The sequence below is a fragment of the Lissotriton vulgaris genome, chromosome 6 (genome assembly GCF_964263255.1).
Source record: "Lissotriton vulgaris chromosome 6, aLisVul1.2, whole genome shotgun sequence".
Lineage (NCBI taxonomy): Eukaryota > Metazoa > Chordata > Amphibia > Caudata > Salamandridae > Lissotriton > Lissotriton vulgaris.
This window is the reverse complement of record NC_141694.1, coordinates 196,928,568-196,944,598: the sequence shown is the minus strand read 5'-3', so window position 1 is coordinate 196,944,598 and position 16,031 is coordinate 196,928,568. Positions and strand designations below refer to the sequence as shown.

Below are 16,031 nucleotides of genomic sequence, written 5' to 3'. Positions count from 1 at the left end.
CCTTCGTTGTCGATAATCTACCGGACACATTGAAATGGCACCCCTGCCCGCACTCACACCAAGGTCCCTCTCGCAAAAAGGCCGAATACGTAGTATGAAACACCTTCTCCCTCCAACGACGTTGTAATGCTGCCCTTTCTGTCTTCGTCAAGTGGGTTTCTTGTAGCAATGCAATTTGCACTCCTCTGCGCACCATGTAGGCATGATTTGTTTGCTGCCGGCCCATAGTGTGCATCCCCCTAACATTCCAGGACATAATTTTGATTCCTACGGAGGTACCCATGGCTCCAAATCTAGGCCCTGACTCCAGAGAGCCCCCATAGCGACATGTCTGATCCCCCCCACCCACCCCCAACTTCAAACTTTACCCAACTCCCCATCCCCAGGACAGGTGCACAAATACAGGCCCACATCCAAACAAGGACAATAATACAAGGAAGCACAGAAAGAAGGTGGTGCATGGCTCACTTCCGTTGGTCCCAGAACCCCCCCATTACCTCCCCCGTTGTAGCTTATTGACCCATTGGGACCCCCTAACTCTTGTAGGCTCCCCCTCAGTGTGTCTGTTGGGACACTAGGCCCCGGAGTCACAACCAGTATCCTACCCTCTCGTGCCACGTACCTTCTGCAAGCTGATCACCTAAAGAGCCCATCCGCTGTCTGTGGAGTAACGCCTGGTAGTTCAGCATCAGTGAGTCCCAGCGCACTGCTCATTCCCGAACTCTCCATCCCAGCTCTCTCATTATCTGTGTCGTTGCTATTTGGACTGACTTCGCCATGACTAATGGCCGCCACTGCCAGGACCGCTCTGTCTTGCTCCTGTCATCGATCAGCAGGGCAGATGCCTCTCTGTAAAGGTGACGAGGTAGGCAATCGAACTCGAGGAGAAGTAGATTGTGGCGAGTGAGTGCCAGTGCGAGTACAGGTTTCCAACCAGTCCCACGCAGCCTGTGAGGTGAGAAAAAAGAGCGTTTCCGAGTGTGCAGTTACCCTGAGGCGGGCTGGGAACAGCATGGCATAAGAGAGATGAAGCTGGCGTAACTTTCGGTTGATAGCCAAGAAGGAGGTCCTCTGCCGTTGTACTTCCCGAGTGTAATCTGGGAATATCATCACCTTACTAATCTCGATCTGTAGATCCTGTTGCTCCCGGGCTCGCTGTAATAGGAAGTCTCTATCCCTATAATGCAGCAGTCTCACCACCAAAGGGCGGGGTGGAGCCCCAGGTTTGGGCGGGCGAGCCGGGACCCTGTGTGCACGTTCCAGCGCATAAAAGGGGGATAGGCCCTCCGGTGCCACCTCCGTTTTGAGCCAGGTTTCATAGAACTGGACCACATCAGTTCCCTCTTTGCCCTCCGGTACACCTACGATACAGAGATTATTTCGCCGTGAGCGCCCTTCACTGTGCTCAGCCCTCATCTCCAGCACTTTGACCCTGTTCACCACTTCTTTTAGCGAGTCTCGCAGATTGGCGACCTTGTCCGGTATGTCTTTCATGGTAGTTTTGTTGGTCGCTACTCTCTCTTTGAGTTTTCTGTGGTCTTCCTTCAATAGCGTGAGATCCGAGCCAATGGCGTCCATCCTCGCCTCAAGCTCCTCTTGAGAAGCAATAATGGCCTGCATGATATCCCCCAATGATGGGTCTTCGGATTGTCCAGGTTCTCGCCCCCCAGTGGCAGCGTCTTCGTCATCTATATGCTGCTCTGTCTCCTCCATCCGCAGGACCTCAAAATCCTTTTTCCTGGACACTCTGCCCATCTTGCGACCCATAGTCAGCAGTAGTAGGCTATCCAAGGGGAGTCTATGAGCCCCACCCTCTCCGGTTAGATGGTGTAGTGGCTTCACTCCTACTGAGGTGATGTCGCCCAGCTGTCGCCAAGCGCCTGCTGGTCAGATGGTCCCTCCTCGTAGGTTCTCCAAGTAGCCACCCCAAGTGCTTCAAGTATCCTGGAAGCAGACTCTCCAGGCGTTAAATCCCTCGTCTCTGTATAATGTCAATACTGAGGAAAGCCAGTTATGTCCTCCCTGTATTAGTCAGTTCTCCTTGCCTGTTGCGATGTTGTGGCTTATGCCCAGCTACAAACTCACGGCGCACCCAGGCTTCTAGGGAAGTTGCGCCCCATGCCCCATCAACAAATAGTCCCAGTTCTCCTCACTCCAAAGCGCAGGGCCTCCGCACTGACAGCAGCTTTAACCTCTGCACGGACCTCCATGTTTAGACCTCAATCCGCTCCCCCACTGATCTCAGTGTCCAGATGGGCTTAAAGGCGACCTGCTCGATTCCTAGAGGCAGCCCCCGGACATGTTCCACTGAGCACTCAGAGGTCACCCCCGGCCATCAGGTGTTCTCACCTCGTTTGCTCAATCTTGTGCCAGGCAGTGCCACAGCCTCCAGAAGCGTCCCCCCCTGGTCTTTCGTGGGCTTTGCACTCCTACCTCTCCAAAGGTCTGAGGCACTCAGTCAGCCCCAGCCCCGCTCACCGGGCCAGCCCTCTACTCCTCTGCAGTAATGCCACAGGTTGCCGCCGGCTTAGCAGCTCAGGTCAGTAATCGCTCCGATGCAGCCCCGGCTGCGCTGTATAGCGATAGCAAGATTCAAATGCTAGCGGTCTCACCGCGGCGTAGACGGTGTCCCGCGCACCGCCATTTTGGAATCAGGGAACCACGGCTGGCCAGCCAAGGCACATATGACATCTCCCGCTGCTCCTTGATGCCTCCTTTCAGCGGATGCCCAGGCAAGTCGCTTCCACCTCCCGGGCAGCTTCACTTTCAGGCAGAGACACTCCCGGGGCACTCACAGTCTGCAGCAGCCGTCTTCTGGGTCAGGCGTCTGTTTTTCCGTGCGGGGCCCGCCTTTTGGGTCTCGTCCCGGCAGGTTACAGCAAGAAAGGAAGACTCATTTTTCTTCTCTGCCGTCCTCACTACCATCCTGATCTCATCTACAAACGGGCACCAGCTGTTCCGCCACTGGTTGCAGTGCCGGGGGCCCTGATTAGTTAACAGGATCACTTGATACGGAGGGCGGCCACGGAGGAGTTCCGCGGACCTCTTCTGCTTACATCGGCGCTCAAGCCACACCCTTTGGTTCTTCTCATCATGACTTAATTCTGTATCTGTTAGTCAAAGGATTCAAGCCAACGAAAGAGCATCATCATCCTGCTGAGTACATCTGATCCTAAGGCAGAGGTGGTAAGGAAAACTCAGGAGCAGCCAGAAAGAACATGTTAGAACATTACTTATCACAAGGACGTCAATCCGTCTATCTACTTGAAATACATTACCGGAAAATAGTTAAGAGACTTTTGTGCTAATGTTGGGAAGAAGTATTTCTGAAGCTTGGCCGCCTTAATCTGTGGATCTTAGTAAACAAAGTCCTGCAAGAATATGAAACTAAAGAAAGTGAAAAGAGAGAATAAATACACAGTGGAAGTCTGTGAAATATGTGTGGAACCATTATTTGTCCTTAGAGAATGCTCTTTGTAATTCTGGATGACGTACCCTAAAGGGTTAGGAACCACTTAGTTGAGGCAATTAATAAACTTTGACGAAAAAATCACAAAGTGAACTGCCCAAAAAAGTTGAATATATTATTTTTGTTGTGTGCTTGACTGGGAATATGTTTAATTCAGCTCTGGTCACATACGATTTCTTTTTTTTAAAATTTCTGTAATTTTTTATTGTATAAAAAAAATATATTTACATGGAGCATGGGATATACATGAGTGGAAGAGAAAGAGGAAGAAGAAAGAAAAAGGGCGCCGGGGGGGGTGAGGGGGGGAGGCCAGCATGCCTTTGCGATAGTTCGATTGTCCAGGTTCTGTTAGTCGTTGTCTTCTGCCGCCTCCTGGTTGAGCGCTGCCGTTATTTTTTTCCTAGTGGAGGATCTCCACAGCTCTGCTCTCTCTACTTCGCTTAGCTCCCTCCCTGCTGCCCCCCCCCCAGAAATTTGTGACCTTATCGTTCAGTTTGGTGTTTTTGGGGCGGAGGACTTTGTATAGGTGTGCTACTTGGTGTCCTAGTGTGTTGAGACTGGCTGCAAGTTGTATGAGCGATGGCGTCCGGCTGTTGAGGTTTGCCATTCTGGTAGCCACTTTGATTTTCAGGAAGTTGTAGAGCTCTATGCTTTGTAGGTTGTGTGTTTCTTTGATGGTGTCGAATGTTGTGTACGCGCCCTGTTTCTGAAGGTCTTGGGCAGTGGAGATGCCATGTCTGTACCATTCGTGCATGTCTAGGACCTTATCTCTGTATTTCAATGTAGGGTTGTGCCATATGGATTCAAGTTGGCTGCCCCTTATGCTTGTTGTCAATAGTTTGTCGACACTCAGGAGAGCTGTTTTCGTGTTCTTCAGGACGGGGTTGTCCTTGACTGCTGGGTGTCGGGTGGCGGTGAGGAGGGTGATGGGGTTCATGCATTTCAATAGTCCACGCTCTAGTGTTAGCCATGCGCTGGGGTGTATTCCTGTCTTGGGTCCAGCCAGTGTAGCCCCTGTCTGGCTATGCATGCTACCTGGAATCTTTTGAAGTTTGTTATGTTCAGACCGCCCTGATCTTTTGTGAGTCTGAGCTTGTGTAGGCTTATTCTGGGTTTTTTCCCTCTCCACAGGAAGTTGTTCAGTATCTTGTCTAGTCTCTTGTGGAAATCTTCTGTGTTAATAAGTGGGAGCATGGTTAGCATGTAGTTGACCACAGGTGTTAACATCATTTTTATCGCTTCTACCCTCCCCCACCATGTTGTGAATTTGGGGGACCACCCTTCTACTTTATCCTTAATTTTCTGGATTGTTGCTTGTTCATTGTGTTCCAGTGTCGTTCTTAGATCTCTCTCAAAGAGGATGCCCATGTATTTTATGGGCTTCTGTTGCCATGCTAAACCGGATGTCCCTAGTACCGTTCTTGTTGTGTGGATGTTTAGCGGCTTGCACTCTGATTTGTCTTTGTTGAGTTTGTACCCCGAGACTTGGGCGTATTTATCAATAGTGTCAGTCAGTGCTTTAATGGATCTTTCTGGGTCTTCTGTGACTATTAGAACGTCGTCTGCATACGCCGCTAACTTAAAGGTCCCCCCCCCCCTATTGGTATCCCTACTATATCTTCATTTGTTCTAATCATCATGAGGAGTGGTTCCATGGCTAATAGGAATAGGGCTGGTGAGAGTGGGCAGCCTTGTCTCGTACCCCTGCCTAGGTTGAGTATGTTCGATGTGCCTCCGTTGACCACCACCCTCGCTTTGGGATTGCTGTATAGGGCCATCACCATCTTCCTGTAGTTTGGTCCTAACCCAAATTTCGCCATGCAGTGATCTAAAAAGGGCCATGAGACCCTATTGAAAGCTTTCTCTGCGTCTAGGGCTATCATGACTGCTGCGTTGCTGCTTCGGGACGAGTGGTTAATTATGTGGCATAGTAGTCTCGAGTTGTTGTGGGACATGCGGTTTTTTAGGTAGCCCACTTGAGAGTTATGTATGAGTTTGGGTAGGTATGCGTTGAGTCTATTAGCAAGTATTTTTGCGTAGATCTTGCAGTCTACATTTATGAGGGAGATCGGTCTAAAGTTCTTCGCCTCATTTGTATCCTTCCCCTCCTTTGGTATAACAATTATGTTTGCCTCAGCCATTGAGGGTGCCATGCGTCCAGTCTGGACACATTCTGTGAATACCTGTTTCATTGTGGGTTTGAGAAAGTGCAGGTAGTGCTTGTAGAAGCCAGTTGTGAAACCGTCTGGCCCTGGTGCTTTATTGTCCTTGAGGCTTGCCGTGGCTTTCTCTATCTCATCCTCCGTTATATCCAGCTCTAGGATGTCGCGTTCATGGTCTGATAATGTGGGTGTGGTTATGTTTCCTAGCAGCTCTTTGCCCCCATCCTCCTTTAGTGTTCCATCCCTGGTGTACAATCCCTCATAGAAATCACTGAAAACCTCTAGGATGTCTTTGTTTGCAGTCCTGGACTTGCCCTGTCTGTCTTTGATGGCCCCTATTGTGTGCTGTTTCTGTTTCCCTCTTAGGTAGGATGCTAGGTTTTTGCCCGCTTTGTTTGCAGTGCAGAGGTTAATAGATTTATATTTATTAATCCAAGTCCCTGCTCGCTCGCTCAATATTCTATTGAGTTCGTATTTCTGTTTGGTCAGGTTCGTGAGTGTGTTCTTATCTTCCATTCTGGCTATGTGGCTGTTCTCCAGCTTTTTAATCTCTTTCTCTAGGTCTTCAATTTTCTTGTTCCTTTCTTTGTTCATTCTGCCCTTGAGTGTCATGACTACTCCCCGGATGGTGGCCTTTAGAGCATCCCATAGTACCTCCCTTTTTGTCTCTGGTGTGTCATTCATTAGCATGTATTCTTTTATCGCCTCCTCTATCTCGGCTTTCGCTGAGGTGTGATGGAGTAGGCTGTCATCGAATCGCCATCTACGGGTTGGCTTTTTCGTTGTGCCTGCCCGATAAAGTTAGACTTATGTGCGAGTGATCTGATACTGATCTGCGTCCTATCTCCGTGTGGTCTATGAGGTGGGTGTGTGTTTCTGACATAAGGATGTAATCTATTCGGCTGTATGAGTTGTGTGGGTTGGAGTAGAATGTGTATTCTCTGGCATCTGGGTTGCTTAGGCGCCATGGGTCTCTCAATCTGAGTTTGGAGCAAAGATTCTTCAGGATGTTGGGATTGTTTGTTGATTAGCTTGGTCTGTGTGGGTGCTTGTCGATCGCTGAGTCAAAAACTTGGTTCATGTCTCCCGCGACTATCAGCAGGTCGCCCAGCGGTAGGGTGTGAAGTTGTGCTCCAACCCCCTCCCAGAATGATTTGTCTTCGGTGTTGGGACCATATATGTTCGCTACATGAAATGTTTCTCCCGCTCCTCTAAGAGTGGTCACCAGTGTCCTTCCTTGGGTGTCTGCTTGTGAGTCTACCACTGCTAGTTTGGAGTTTTTGCTGATAATTGTTACTACTCCATTCTTCTTATTCTGTGCCGGAGATCCCACAACCTCGCCTATCCAGTTCGCACCTATGCGCCTAATGTCTGCTGCTTCTAATCTCGTTTCTTGGAGCACATATATGTCGCTTTTCAGTTTCTTAAGGTGCTGGAGCACCTTCCTCCTTTTGACCGGACTGTTAAGGCCCTTGACATTTAGGGACACTATCTTAATGTCTGTCGCGATGCTGCTCTGGTTGATGTTTGTCATTTTATGATGCTTGTGTTTCGCGGTTTATTTGGCCCTTCCTTGTGTGCTTCTGGTCTCTGTGTTGTATGTGGTTCTCGGTATCTATGCCCGCACTTGCTGGTCCTCGACATGAGAGTATAGAGAGGAAGATAGTGGAAAAAGAGAAGATGATAGAAGGTAAGCCCATGTACACACTCCCCGTTTCCCCCCCTCTCCCTGACCCCTCCGCCCATCCCTCCTCCCGCCCTCACCCTCCCTTACTTGCTGAGTGGGTGTGCGACGACAAAGTTCCTCTGCCCCGCATCGTCCCGGAGGTAGAGTTTGTGTTCTTCCTTGGTGTAGCCTTGAGGTAGGATGGGAAAAAGGCACAGTCTTATTCTGTCTCTGTTGCATAGTGGGCCGTTGGGGTTGCCACCGTCCGGCGGTGAGCCTTGTTGTATCTGCTTGGGAGTACCCCCAGGCCATTGTGTCTAGTTACAGCTCCTATTTATCTGTCCCGGATATCATGAGGTAGGCATGTTGTCTTGTGTACTACGTATTCCTTAGTTTTGTGGTGCGCCTTACTCAGATTGTCCGCTCACGTCTGGTGAGGCACTTCTTTTCGCTGCTCCGGGGCTTTTTATTTCCTCCATCTCTTCCACCGGTGGTCCTCGTAGGTAGTTCCTTAGGTTTCCTGGGCATTCAAAGATCATTGTTTTCCATTTGTCTGTTACTTTGAACCTGGCAGGGCCAACAAAGCTGAAGGTGGCGCCTCTTACGCAGGGTTTCTCTGAGGGCCAGGAATCCTTTTCTTGACTCCACCGTTGGCTTCGAGTAATCCTGGGTTAGCACGATCTTGCTTCCCGCCCACGTCAGATTCTGGTTCTTTCTGGCAAAGGCAAAGATGGCGTCTGTTTGACTCAGCCTGAGCGGATTGCAAATTATCACCCTTGGCCCCTTGCCTGTCATTGGTTTCCCTGCTGGTACTCTGTAGGCCTTTTGCACCTCGAACCTTCTCTCAAATGTGATGCCTGTGAGTTGTGGGATCATCTCCTCTATCATGGCTGCACACGAGCCCGCCTTGTCTTCTGCTCCCTCCGGTACGCCAAGGATCCTTACGTTGCCCCTTCTTGCCCTGTCGTCCTTCTCCGCTAGTTGCTTTTGTATGGCTTTTGTGGCTTTCTGCAGTTCCGCTATGGCCTTGGTGTTTTCGCTTGTCTCATCTTCCACTGAACTTATTCGGCCTTCTGCTGCTTCCATTCTTGTGTTTGTTTTGTGAAGGTCCGCTCTTATAGCCGCCAGCTCAAGCTGCATGTTCTCCACCTTGAGTTTCGTCTCTTTCGCCACTTCATTGCCCTCATTTATTCTCCTTAGGATGGTCTCTAAGGTGACTGTTTCGCCTTTAGTTTTCGAGGGTGATCCTTGAGTGTCTATTTTGGGCCTTTTTTGCTCCTCTCCTTTCTTCCCCTCGTTGCCCGTCATTGTTCCAATGCCTCTTCTAGATAAGATGTTGCCTAGCCGCCCTTCTGCCAGGACCCCCTTTGGTACGCTTATTGCCCTTGACACCGGCACGTGGATCCCTTGAGTTCTGTATCTGCTGGGCTCCCTGATGTGCCTTGTCCTGGTCTTTGCTTTTGGTCCTGCCAGCGTGTGCTTTGTCTCGTTCGCGGCTGTTCAGGCCACTCGCTCCTTGATTTAGCAGCCCTATGCGCCTCGCTTCCAGAAGATGTTGGGGCTGTTGTGGGGCTGTTGCTGTTTGTGGTCTTATTGAGCGCTTGTAGGTGTGTCCATCTGAATTGTCGTTGTGCCTCTATGCACTCTCTTGGTTGGGGCGGCTTCCACTTTACTTAACTTAAGGCCAGTGTGCCCTCTTTGCTTCTGTTTGCCGTCTTGGCGCTTAATCGTGTTTCCGCGTCTTGTGTTACCTTGTTTCTGTGTCTTTTTTGGTCCTGCGTGTGTCTTTTTTGTTGCCACCACTCGCCCTCCGCTCTGGCGTTGTCCTAGTGACTTCCGGGCCCTTGGCTTGCTTCCTAGCCGAGGCTTGAATGCTGCTTTGCTGTTTAAATTTAAGTTCGCACGTTGTCAGGTGCTGGCGGTCGCGGGATTTCGTTGCGTTGCTCACCTCCTGTGTGTAGAGCGATGTTATGCGCTCCTTTCCCCCCAGGCGGTGCAGGTTCGATTGGCGGTAGATCCAGTGTGCACCCTGCGGCGTACACTGCCCGGCGCTGTGTGTGGGGTCTTACTTGCGGTTTCCAGCGCCCGCCCTGCTTCCTTGTGCAGTTGTCGCCTTCTGGTTTCACCCCCTTCGGGCTTCCGGTTGCTGCTGCCTCCGGCTCTCGAGCCCCTTTCCTGCGCTATGGCCTCTCGCTATCCTGCCCCAGGCGTGGTCCTTCCTCCTCCGATCAGCCGGGTCGGACGCTGCTGGATGCGCGCTCTCTCCGCCTGCTTCCCGCTTGTGGGGGGGGTCCTACGCTCTTACCTCCGGTGCTGATTCCCGCACGCTTCCCTGTTCGTGCGAGAACTTCCGGTGAAGCTGCTCTTGCGCTTTGTTGTTTCCGGTCTCCTGCTTCCGCCTTCCGCCTGGGGTTGGTGAAGACTTCCGGCAATGGCGCCCTCTCCCGCAGCTACTTCCGGTTTGGCGCCTTTCCCAGTCAGAAGCTCACCCCTTGGTTGGCTCGGTGGGTCACTGGGTCGCTGGGTCGCTGGGCAGTCTCGCTGTACCCGCGTCGATCACCGGCTTGGACACCCTGCTGCTTCGCGGATATCGGGTATCAGAGTGGTGTGAGTTTGGCACGTTTTTGGTGTGGGTCACCGCTTCCGATTGACGGGGAAGTGATGGCACGGTGCTGTAGTGTCTCCTCTCTTCGCTCTCCGTTGCTTTTCCTGTCAATGGCTCCCACTAGCCTCAGGGCGCCATCTTGTACATCTTGTTGTTGTTGTCCGTGGTGGGTGTAAGGGCTGATCTCTTGGTGTTGTGGCTTCTCTTCCTTCTTCTTCCGTCCGTTTTCTTTCAGCGCAGATCTTCCCCTGCCCGTTTTTGTGCTTTATGGCAGGATCTGGCTAGTTTGGCTGGTTAGTTTTCCCTCAGGGATACGGAGCCGACGGACTCAGACGACCGTCCACATTGCCGTCCAAGCCACGCCCAGTCACATACGATTTCTGACTTACTTTGAACTAATTGCCTCCCAATTGATTAGAATTCCTAAGCTCATGAACTGAGGCACAGAATTGAGAGTTCCAAAGAATGTAAACAATTTCTGCTGGGTGCTTGAAATGAGTAGCTCACCATGCAAAGATGCTCACAAACATAAGGTATAATGAGAATATGGGAGCATTTACATTGTGAATGTGATTAATCCATTAGAAAAGAGCTTCCCACAAAGGACATCACTGGTGCCAGCGCTTGGTTGAATGTAGTTACCGGTGGACTGAAACGCCTCCTGCGGCTAAGTAGGGAGCTCTGAGCCCCCCCCCGGGCGGGGAGGCCCGTCACACTTCAGCACACTCAGCTGTCTGTCAGGAGTCACAGTTTGTTTACAAGGCATCTGAGAAAGAGATGCTGCAGCACAGAGAGTCCATGCACAGCAAGCTTTAGAAGCGCATTTACTTTATAGATGCTAAGACGGCATGGGAACACATGGTGTTAAGTGACTTTAAGTCACTGGACTCAGGCATAAAACTAGCAGCAGACCAGACCAAAAGCCTCCACAGCCACTAGCCGGTCTTGCAGTAGAAACACCAGGGTAATGCTCTTTCTTTCTTTTTGTCTGTCACCTTTCACTTTAGAAGCAGAGAGCTAAGCGGCTGAATGCTTAGCATTAATTAATCACTTACTTAGCGTCCGCCATTTGCATTTGTGTGCGGTGCAGCCATCTACAAGTCGAGCATCGCCTTTGTGCTGCCCTCCGTGGAGCGGCTATGTAGTAAATCCAGTCCGTGCGAGGGCACGCTTAGCTCAGGTTTTCAATTATTGCAAATTACATAATCACTCGGCACTACAGAGGATTTACACGAGGAAAACAATGTAGACAGGCTGTTGTATCTTTCACACTAAGTTTTAATCAAAGTGTTTTAGTGGCTGGTGCACAGCAATTGATTTGTGTGTTTTGTTACCGGACGATCACAGACCAGATCTGTGCTGGGTATTAAAAAGTGTCAAAATAAAGGTCGAAAGATGTTTTTTACCCAGATTTTGTCAGAAGACCACTCATCAAAGAAACACCAACTAAAGCAGTATGTACTGTTGTGTCAGCACAGCCCCACGATGTCTCCAGCACTCAGACAAGAACGTCTTTATGAGTATGAGGCGTTCTGAAGAGGAGCAGCGCTAGCTACCACAGGCGCTACAAAGTTTCGAACAACACCCAAAAACCCCGGGGTTAGCGTGCGCGAGCCAGCAAACTATCACCCGGATCCAAACATCTCCAGGGGGTGGTACAGCCATTCCCATGAGACGTTTGATAATAAGCATGTGCACAAACGTGCACAAACGAGGGGGGAAACACATACAGACAGGGAGCTTCAAACGACAGGTGCGTGATTAAGAGGCAGCAACGCTCACAGCCATATTTGAATGGAATGTGAGTTAAAACGCGGAAGACCTCAGACGCTTTTCGATTTTAAAAGTGAAGGCGGGCATCACTCTTAGTATTTAAAAGTGAAGGCGGCTGTGACGCTTACATATAAAAGTGAAAGTGGGCTAAGTGAAGACGAACGTTGTGCTTACATGTAGAAGTGAAGGCAGGTGTCAGACAATATCTTAAAATTAAGGCTGCCCTCCCGCTGAATATTTAGAAGTGAAAGCGGGTGCCGTAGGGAGTAATTAAAAGTTACAGTTTATTTTTAAGTGATTAAAAGTTACAGATCACCAGGTGCTCAGTGCAGCAGCTTTCACAAGAGGAACAAGCCCAATCCTCCTTAAGACAAAGCCCAAAACCAACTAAAATCCTACTTTAAAAAAAGTCCAAATGATGGTTGACATCGAAAATTGCTGAAAGTCTAGAAAATATAACCGACGAAGAAGGAAGCATGGCGAAAGACTACCCCCAATACAACTGTTGAATTCGGAGGAGGTGGGAGGGAGGAAACTATATTTAAATGTAATCAGCGATGGTGCTGAAACTACACACTGGCAAACAGAAACAGAGCAGGAGACCAAAAAAATAAGTAGTGCCTCAGAGAACAGACAGAGAACTGTAGTGTGATTAGACAGTACTTAGTCCCTGCTGCATGGGAGGAACGGAAGAGAGAAAGGAGGGACAAAGAGGCATGATGGACCACTTGCAAGCAAGGATTTTTGAAAGACACTGAAACAAACAAATCAAAAGCTGGGGCACGGCTTTAACCCAACATAAGAAATTACAATACGTCTCGAATGCTCAACCTAATAAATCCCACCTCTTCAACCCTAAAGGTCGCAGGGACATTGGTGCTGATTTAGCGATGGCGGGAGCAGACCTATCCAAGTCTTCATTGGCTGTTCACGGGTCTCTAACCTTCTGTTCTGTCTGCTATACCCAGAGAGTATGCCTGGCATTATTACTCAGTTAAATAGGTGATCTTAGTGAATGCGCAAATGTTGTGTTTTCTGAGCTACAGCCACTACAACTTTCTTTTGTCATGTAAGTTGGAGAATGTTGATATACAGAGCACCATGTAGTGTGTTTGTCTACATGTGTTGTAGGGTGTTAATAATACTGGTTCCTCTGAAGTGCATTTTTTGTGTTGACTGAAAGGAGGAACTTGTGTTGTATTATATGTGTCCATATAGCCTGCATTAGCGTCCTGGTGTCTGGAGTGCGTGATCTTAGTTTGTGGATTGTTCACTTTCCACCAGTGAGTATTGGCCAGTTGCATATTACCAAACAGGCAAAGTAGGTGCCGGCCTATGGGCCCCACTCCTTTTAGAGGCACCATGACAACTCATCAAAATAATTTTTATTTGATCTTGTAAGAAAATTATAGTCAAGCTTTCTTAAATAGTTTCCAAAGGATAGTAAACAATGATTCAACTCAAAGAAACAAAACATTTACATTAAAGACTCCAATGAATACAAGGACTTGCAAAAAGGCATACTTCCAAGATATCCTGAAAGATTTGAAGGCAAACAAATTGAGGAAAGTGAGTATTTAAAAATTTGTTGATTTACTGCGGGGGTCGAAATTTCAACTATCTAGGGGCCTCCTCAGGGTTTAATCCGGCACTGGTATTGGCCCAGGCCTGAAGGCTGTACAAGGTACACACTGGCTCCTGAGGGTTTCTGTATATAACCTATTTCTTAAGTAAAAAAAAGAAACTCAGAAGATCCAATATACCTAATATCATCAGACATCTATTCAGACTAATGTGTTACCTGAGGAAAAACACCAGACATACACATAAAGCATACCATCAATATTGCGACCACTCAGGTGTACTTTATACACACAGGACAACACCACACTCATCACACCATGCAAAGGACAGGTGTCGGACTGGGCACCGAAAGAAAAGTGGGCCCATTAGCTAACCAGATATTTAAAAAAGTTGCCCACATTAACAAAACAGGGCAGTTTTGAACTTGTAAACAGACACTGTATGGGTATTTTTTCTTTTTTTTAACGTATATCACATTTTACACAGCTGTTTGTCCACAATTCTGAGGCTGGCAGCATGAAATCAATGCAGTTGTGTCAACCAGTACACAGCTCTCACGCCTACAACCCAGCGGGCCGGCAGCGATGTATAGTTCTTGTGTCTTATATTCTATCATATCAGCAATCGATCCAAAGTATTCTGACATCTGAAATGCATATAGCATATAAATATTAACTTAGATTAAACTCCCCCCTTCCCTCCCCCTACCTACACCGAATTATCATTGCACAAATCTGTATGTCATGTTTCTGTTGTTTCCTCCCTGGTCCTGCCGGCCAACAAGATACTCCATCCACACTCAACTCCAACTTCCTCTGCCTGAAATCGCATATGCGTCCTTATATCCATAAATGTTTGTCTGGGCAACTGTTCAATAACAACCCTAGTCATTATTAATGGTCTGATCCGCGCGGAGGTCTGATCCACCCGAGTCCAACCAGTTCACGAAAGGCCCCCAGATGTCAGTAGGTCTGGATCTGCTTGGCATTAGTTCCCAATAATGGGATAGCTGATCCTTACAGTAAACCACAGTGTTAATCCATGCAGCCACCGTGTAAAGAATCTAGCATTAGGGAATTTTTTAAATGTGGGAGACTGAAGTCAACGACTTTCAAAGGCGCCGTGCCATTTTTTGTTACCATGTGAAATAGGACGTTACTTAGTTGAGAAATGTTCAAACAGAAGTCACCAACCCAATTAAAGTTTTTGGAGATTGTGGCACTTTTTTTAAAAGAGAAAATTGTCTGGAACATTACATTTGCTGTTTGTATAAATGATAGAAAACAATTTGCCTATAAAGATCTGGTCAGTAATGGGTTAAAGTGTATTGCAACTTAATGTATGTGCTTGTATTTTCCAGGATAACAGAAAATACTGTCAAATCTTCCAAAGGCGCTTGCAGTTTTTGGACATTGCTATCGAACTTCCAATGGAAATGTCACAAATTCAAGGAAAAAATACTAAATGTGCCTAGATGAAGAAAAACAGACGCATGCATTGTAAGGACGCATCCGAGATACATGGCATCCTTCAGAATGAGCTGCATATCGTCTGCATAATTCACCAGCTTGATGTTATAGGATTTAACGATGGGGATCAATGGTCTGAGATAAATATTAAAAAGGATCAGACTGATCGATGACCCTTGCTGAGCCGTTGTAAATTTAGGTAGAAAACACAACCTGTGCTGAGTAGCCCCAGGGTTTCAATCTCTTAAACGCTTCAGAAGGGCAAGGAATCTGTTGGGATGAACATGACATGCTGTGGTTATGGTCTATATATTGTGCACTTGTAGATGATAAAGTTTGCTTGATTCCCCTACCTAGACTCAGAATCGATCTCATTCCTTCACAGATACTCAACCGTGGATTTGGATAATACGTTCTCTAAGGTACCCGCAGATAATTTTCGTGCCCCTTCCTTAATCTGTCTTCTCAGTTACCTCCTAGGCTTCCCGCATCCCCAGTCCCATAGATAAGACATTTGAACTGTGATCATTTTCCATCTACTCAACTTACAACAAAAGAAACTTTCACACTCTGGTACCAAAATCACAGTTACTTTTCTGATATAGAGCTTGTAGTGACAAAACTTACTGTGTAATGATAACATGTGTGTGTAAACCAATGATAAGAACTGTCTTACCATGATTTTGTTTTTATGTTATTCCAGCATTGATAAAGCGAACTGCCTAACAGCTTGAGGGCGAACCACGTGTCGGCTGAATCCTTCATGCGGTTAGCAATGGAATTTTAAAAAAACGGATGTGTGGTGCAACAATGTTGCATCAAGAATTCACACTGCACCAGTGGTTGTTTTCCCAATATTGGATTAATCCTGACTGTGCACGCTTGGGTTTATCCTATGAAATATTTGTCTGTTTAACAGTATAACATTCAATAAAATTAGTTTAAAAGAAAAAGAATGCAAACAATAAGAAATAAAGTTACAATGTGCACAGCAAAATATGGATGCCTTCACAAGTTTATTTTTTATTAAATAAGCAGTTGACTTTGTTATTCTACAAAGTCTACACAAAACCTGCACTAAAAAGTAAAATGTTTCATAGTAATCAAATATTCCAGGACAGCGAACATATTTTACCTTTTCCCCTTTACTTATGTCTGGGTAAGACAAATGTCTGGACATTACAATCCAACTGAAATATTTTCCATATGCAATTATTTCTTAATATGCTGTCCACTTACAGCATTTGTGTTATTCTTCTCTGTGTTTCTCGGAAAAAAAATGCATCTGTGAACAATGAGAAAT

The 16,031-nt window shown here is 47.6% G+C and overlaps 1 protein-coding gene across 2 annotated transcripts in view; it reads left to right on the top strand.

Annotated features, from left to right (window-relative positions):
- The window catches only part of CYP39A1 (cytochrome P450 family 39 subfamily A member 1), a 252,446-nt gene extending 236,721 nt beyond the window's left edge, over positions 1 to 15,725 (top strand). For both annotated transcript variants that reach the window (XR_015296603.1, XM_086926236.1), the window contains one exon: positions 14,620 to 15,725. The gene's annotated coding sequence lies outside the window, so the exon portion shown is untranslated. The remainder of the gene's footprint in view (positions 1 to 14,619) is intronic.
- The last annotated feature ends 306 nt before the right edge of the window (positions 15,726 to 16,031 follow it).